General features: G+C 34.6%; 1 protein-coding gene across 1 annotated transcript in view; it reads right to left on the reverse strand.

The window, feature by feature from the left end:
- Positions 1 to 7,299, reverse strand: part of LOC107556806 (neuromedin-K receptor-like) — a 30,830-nt gene that overhangs the window by 5,317 nt on the left and 18,214 nt on the right. The window lies entirely within an intron of this gene.

Genomic DNA, 7,299 nt, shown 5'->3' on the forward strand with positions numbered 1-7,299 from the left:
GCTGATTTAAAATCCAACAATCAAATAATTCCTAGATTTATTTTCATAATTTTCACGACTCGCACATGCACGTGATGTCCCCAGTGCAGCAGACAAGCTTGGAATATGGAAAAGCTTACATTCAGCAGATAGAAATATTGCATTATATTGATTTTGTCAGGAAAAAAGATGATCTGAACACTGTTGTGTACATTGTGGCTTTACTTTACTCTGGCATTACATACCACCCACATCCCTCTGATCAGCATGTGGCACATTATATTACTATATTTAAAAATATTTTTGGAAAATTAAACAAAGTTTCTTACAAACTTATGTGATTTGATAAAATACATAGTGAAATATAATCGTATATTACAAAGAAATTACAATTAGCTTCAAGCTACACATGACAATTAATGAGATTAATACACTTCTACTTGAATGTCAATATCAATCACTAGACTTTTATGTGGAAGATACACAGTTACAACTTCTGTCGGGGCGTGAAGAAAAAGTAATGTAAGAGAGTAATACGCCAGAAAGTAATAAGTAAAGTAACAATATTACTTTTGAAATGAGTAACTAGTAATGAGTAATATATTACATTCTTTGAGTAACTAGCCCAAAAATGATAGTTAATGAATGTTAACAAATGAAACCTTATTATAAAGTGTTACCCGATTTCTGAGAGGCTATCAATAGAAAGCTAGCTTTGAAAGCATAAGATCCCACCCTCCCTGGAAAGCACTCTCCAAAGTCACGCCTCATCCAAAACACATAAACGCGCACAGGCAGACAAGAGGCTAACCAACGACATGATGAGAGAGTTAGTGGAGGGTTGAATGCAATGCTGTCAGATCACATGTGAGAAAACATTACAGTACAAAGTGCATATTACAATAATAACACCTTCCATTCTCGCTCGGTCTGCAAGTCTTAAGGTGCGTCCCAAATCGCGTACTTATGCACTATTCTATTACGTTTTGTAGTATAATAGTGCGAGTAGTGCATTCACACTGAAAATTCCAAAAAGAAAAAGTGCACTTTAAATACTCGGACGATGAACTTAAATACCGGGAAAAAAACAGTGTGGAAAGTTGGACACTTCATGAACTCAACTGTCGCAGCTTTAATTATGTAGTGAAGGGGGAGTGGCTATCAGACTCCAATTATGAATGACAAAATAACCTTTTATAAGTCATACACTACATGATTGAGTACATAGCGCATAAGTACAGAGTGTATAAGTGCATAGTGCATCATTTGGGACGCAGCTTTAGACTTTCAACCAGCATAACAAAAAAATGTTTTTAACCAAATCACCTACCCTTTCTTTAATATTAAAAAGGTCATGTAATGAGGAATCAGGTATTTCATTAGGGTTTGATCATTAAATATTTTTAGATAATTTCTGCAAGTATACATTCTGAAAGTTTTCAAAAACTGACACAGAAACCTTGAACTATAGTCAGTAATGGAGTCATTCTCAATATTTGGCTTGGTCTTAAAGCCAATTATTACATTAACTGTGTGGAGACGTGCTGATATCGTCTCGTTCTGTATCGCGTATCTTGTCAGTGTCTGCGCTTGCGGTCGCGTGAAGGCCTCCTCGTGTGAAGACCGAAGAGTGTAAAGACCATCGACTCTAACGTGCGACTCCACTGGGCAGGGACACCGGCAAAGGATAAGTATCGCTTTTTTATTTCTCCTCTTTCCTACTACTTGTTTCGCTTCCGTTTCAGTTTTTATAACCATTTCTTACTATGTGTAAGTAAGTTGTTGTTTTTTAGCATGTGTATTTGGCAGTGTTATTTTTTTAGGATTACTGATAAACTACTGTCATTTGATTTGTATTATTTGTATTTGTTATTTATTTAAATTTTAGTTAAATTATGTCTGAATTTATTATGTCTGTTTAGGTCTTTTATTAAGTGTTTAATTTTATTTCATTTGAATACTTCAACAAACTAAATGGAAATGAAATAATATATATATATTGAATTTATAAATGTGTATGTACATTATATATATATATATATATGTATATATATGTATGTGTGTGTGTGTGTGTTTTTGGTGTTTGGCTTAGTGTTATGTTAGAATCATTATTATACTCTTATACCTTTTGTTCTTTAATATTTTTAATTGTTTTTAGCTTTATTTTGTGTTTTTCATTTCAATGTTAAGTTTTGAAATTTTGTTGTATGCATTTGTAATTTTTATTTAATTTCTTTATTTTTTTTAATGTGTATAGGTAGTATTTATAAAGTTTTAGCTTTTAGTTTTAGATCTGTTTTTAGTTGTTTTAATACTACAATTGATTGCTTCTGTTGTCCTCATTTGTAAGTCGCTTTGGATAAAAGCGTCTGATAAATGACTAAATAAATAAATAAATAAATAAATCACACTGCAAGAGGAACAGCGTGAGCACAGACACAGGCTTATGCTCTGACAGAACTGGTGAGTTGTGTACTGCATCCATAAGTTAAAGTTGTTTATGTGCACATAAATGAACCTTTTTTGCTTAAAACAAAAGGAATCCAGTTTAATTATTATTCATGACCATATAGTCATGATGTCGTTGCAAAAATATAAAATGAAGCAACATCATGAATATTGTCACAACTTTAATGCTTTTTTTCCCCGAAGGCTGTGTCACTATCTTGCGACTCATGAGTATGAGAGTGTACAGATGTTTTAAAAGCAGCTTATATAAAAATAAAAAGCATAAAGAGTAGATAGAATAGAAATAGATGAGAGAGCTAGTGTTATTGGGTCAAGTTATAATTATTTTATTTTAATAAATAAAGAGAAAACAAGTAGATAGAATAGAAAAAGAATAGAGAACGCTAGTATTAGAGGGACAAGATTATTTTTTAATAAATAAAAAGAAAAGTAGATGGAATAGAAAAATAATGGAGAGTGCTAGTGTTAGAGGGTCAAGTATTTTATATACCGTATAATAAATTAAATAAATTTGATTGAAATGTTTCTTTTTCACTGTACACAAGTATAAAGATGTAGTATATTTGCTGTAGAATCAAAAGGAATATTTATATATTATATGTTTTTGTATATGTATCAGCCAACTCTAATAATGTCCAGAGCAAATATAAAGCCAGTCCTTCATAAATGAAAAACCGTCAAACATAAATCAAAGGAAAGATCAGAGGACTACACAAGGCGTGTTTCACAGACACCGACACTGTTTTTCCTAGAGATGCAATAAGAATATTTCCTTCATTTCAAATACACAAACAGACATACATTTCAGCAGGAGGTGGAAGTGAGAAGGTTTCCTGGGTTAAAAGAAGAGCTTATATGTTTGCCACTCACGCTCACCTTCAAGCCAACGTTTCTCTCCCGATACGTCTCCAGACAGAAGCTTCTGCATACTGAGAGCTGAAGGAATTGCACTGCGTTTGTCGCCACAACAGAGTATCTCATTTGTTTTCTCTTATCTCACCCTGCCTCTTCACTTCAGAGATAGAGAAAAGACAAGGGCACTCGCACTGAAATAGAAGTCCTTTCAGTGATTGCCGCTTGAATAGGCACTGGCCAACTGTGGCAAATAGAGATTGGAGATATTTCTTAAGGCTGCAGAATGAAGAACTGTCAACGGGCTGACAAAGTATGATCAATATACTGATATAGATCATAAGAGAGACAGTCTAGAGAGACAGCACTTTCTAAAGTGGCAGCACTTGAGAAAAAAAAAGAAGATAGTGTCAAAATAGTCTCAGCGCCTAAAATTTTATAAATTAATTTCCACTTTAAATTTACTAGTCAAGAGGATTGAGTCACAATGGTCGACTAATAACTGACTAGACTAGTGATTCTCAAACTTTATAGGTGGCAGTCCACTTCAAAACACACACACACACACACAAAACTGTGGCCCACCAAGCACCCCAAATCTGGGAAACTACTCTCAAACACAACCTGGGCTCACTGGAAAACATGCCCCCACCCTAATTTTTGCAAAACTCTGAAAAACACATCTATATGCATCTCAATGCAGTTTTCTAGAACACTAGTGACAAATTAGCAATTAAAGACTTATTTCCTCAGGGTTATATATTATGAACTAAAAATGATTTGTAAACTAATGCATTTTGTCATTTACATCACATAACCAGCTTCATATGTATGGCTTTTCTGGTGTAGAGTAGTAAACTTGCTCGATGGCTCACCTGGTACAGAATTGCACTTGCGATGCAGAGCTCTCAGGTACAAGTCCCCTGAAGCATGAGTCACAATAAAAGAGCTAAATGGCATGGCTACTTCAGCAAACATGTTTTTATATGATCTATTATAAAGTTTTCTTTTGTTAACACTATCGGTTAGGTTTAGGGTAAGGCTAATAATTAGATAATGCCTCGTTTGCATATTTAAATATAATCGTTCAACTTGGTTGCAAAAAAATTTTTTGCAATTCTTAATGTAATCAATCAACTGGGGAATCTATTAGTTATATCTATGATATCTATTAGGTTTTCTCTCATATTCACATGGGGTGTCTTGCCTTAAAAATAATTCTGGGTATATTCTCTAAAAACTTATTTTCCTACTCAATTTTGAGGTAACTGTGGTTTTATGAATGGTCAGATATGAAAGAAAGAAAAATATGATGATTTTTGCTGTGTAGCTGTGAAAGAGAAAACCACATACTATATTCACATCAGTGGCCTACATTAAAATTAGTATAATGCATGGGACACTAGAGGTGGGAATCTTTAGGCACTTCACGATCCGATCCGATTCCGATTCTGGGAGTCACGATCCGATTCCAAAACGATTCTTGATCTACATTTTTTCCTAATTAATTCTTCTGCTGTGCAAATATATCTTTACAACTTTACATTTTAACCAAAATTGCAGTTTCTATGCTTTTTGTTTATAGTTATAGGAATGTCAGTACTGCCATCTTAAAAATAGAGGCGTGATTCTTCACTGGTTTCACGATATGATTCAATTAAATTACGATTATCATTATCAACTCAATATCACCATGTGTCACATTCTCAGTTTTCAATATTACTGCACATGGCTGCATTTTCATAATTTTATATCAAATTTCATTTGTGCAAATTTTACTTTATTTTTTATTATATAAGCAGACTACTTTTTAAAACAATTACTTATTTAAAATAAGTGTTCTTTAAGTATCTGAAAGTTTACAGACAATAGGCTAGTTATGGGGTTTTCTTTTTTTCCTCAGCAGTATTGCCATTTGATTATTATTGATGTGATCATAGACAGTGGCATCTATAGATGCCTCAAACACCATTGTTTCCTCCTTCTTATGTAAATCTCGGCCACGCAAAAGACCACTGAAAAATAGGCGAATCAGAACATAACAACGATTGTGACGTTAGAGTCGGGATCACTAATAGTTACGCCCCCAACATTTGCATATACCCACCCATGTTCTATGCCAACCGCACCTGCTCAGCCGAATCATCAGAAGTTCGGCAGGAATAATTAACTTTTACAATCCATGTGACAGATTAAGCAAGGATAAGCTAGAAAATATTGGAGGAAATGGAAGTCATAAAGTGGTGTGGTGTGGTGATTTTAATGCACACAACACATTGTGGGGGAGTACTAACACAGATTACAATGGATTGATCATAGAAAACATGCTACATTGGGGAGGATTAGTGTGTATCAATGATGGAAGCTATACAAGTGTTGATTTGTAACAAGGAAAATATTCAATTTTAGACTTGACACTAGTCTCTGAAAGTTTAGCTGGAAAATGTGATTGGAAAGTATTAAATCAAAGTACAGTTGGTAGTGATCATTTTCCTATCAGCAGTACAATTGGTTTAGATATAGCACAAATTGTGGTGGAAAGAATGCCCAGGTGGAAATTTAAATCAGCCAACTGGGACACATTTAAGGAGTTATGTCATAACAGAATGTCTGAATTTAGTAAGTCTATGGAAGATGTAGAGGTGTTTAATTATAAGTTATGTGAAATTCTTCAGAGTACTGCTGAAGAAGTAATAGGTAAGAAGGCTAGTAACAGGAGGAAAGCCGTCCCATGGTGGAATGAGGATTGTAGTGAGGCAATAAGTAAAAGAAATAAAGCACTTAAGAGAGTAAGAAGATCATTTAACTATAACAATTTTATTAATTATAAAAGAGCACAGGCGATAGTGAGGAGAGTAATACGGACATCTAAGAGAAATTATTGGAGGGAATTTTGTGACAATATTGGGGAAGATATTGAAATTAAACGAAGTATGGAGTATGATAAGAAAAATGGGAGGGAAGCAAAGAAATAGCAGCATACCTGTATTACCATATAAAGAAAGACTTGTGATATCAGACAGTGGAAAAGCGGAGGCGTTAGCAGAAACATTTGTTAAAGTGCACAGTAACTCAAATTTGTCATAAGAAAGGAGGAGGTATAGGGAGTATAACTTGAGTATGAACCCTCAATTACTGGAGGAAAAAGGACCATCTGGATGTACTTTAGATTCAGAGTTTACTCTGTATGAGCTGAAGAAAGCTCTTGCAGGGGTTAAACAAACTTCACCAGGAAGAGATGATATTTGCTATGAGATGGTAAAACATATTGCTATGAGATGGTAAAACATATAATTTTAAGCCTTTTTAACAAGGTGTGGGAATCAGGGAAGTTACCAGCTGATTGGAAGCATGGTGTCATTGTGCAAATTGCAAAGCCAGGCAAGGATCATACACAACCAAATAACTACAGGCCCATAGCATTAACATCGAATCTTTGTAAACTGATGGAACATATGGTAATGAGCAGATTGGTGCATATCATTGAGAAGAAAAACCTTTTCTCCCCATACCAAAGTGGTTTCCGGAAAGGGCGAAATACAATGGACTCTGTGCTCTGTTTGGAAGCAGAAATAAGAAAGGCACAAGTAAACAAGGAAGTGTTAGTAGGAGTTTTTTTCGATGTTGAAAAAGCATACGACATGATGTGGAAAGAGGGACTTTTAATAAAATTAGAAAGAATGGAAATAAAAGGAAGAATGTATAATTGGATCAAGAATTTCTTGTTTAAAAGAACTATACAAGTTAGAGTGGGTTCTGCATTATCTCATTATCTCAGAGTAGAGAATGGAACACCTCAAGGAAGTGTTAGCAGTCCTGTTCTGTTTAATCAGACATAGACATGGGGACATGGGGATAGGTCCTTGTATGCAGATGACGGTGCGCTGTGGAAAAGAGGGCGCAATGTGGGGCATGTGGAGAAGTATATGCAGAATGCTGTTAAAAAAGTAGAGAATTGGGCTAATGAATGGGGTTTCTGTTTCTCTGTAGCAAAAACTC

Source organism: Sinocyclocheilus grahami, unplaced genomic scaffold (genome assembly GCF_001515645.1).
Source record: "Sinocyclocheilus grahami isolate Dianchi unplaced genomic scaffold, SAMN03320097.WGS_v1.1 scaffold579.1, whole genome shotgun sequence".
In the NCBI taxonomy this organism is placed as follows: Eukaryota; Metazoa; Chordata; class Actinopteri; order Cypriniformes; family Cyprinidae; genus Sinocyclocheilus; species Sinocyclocheilus grahami.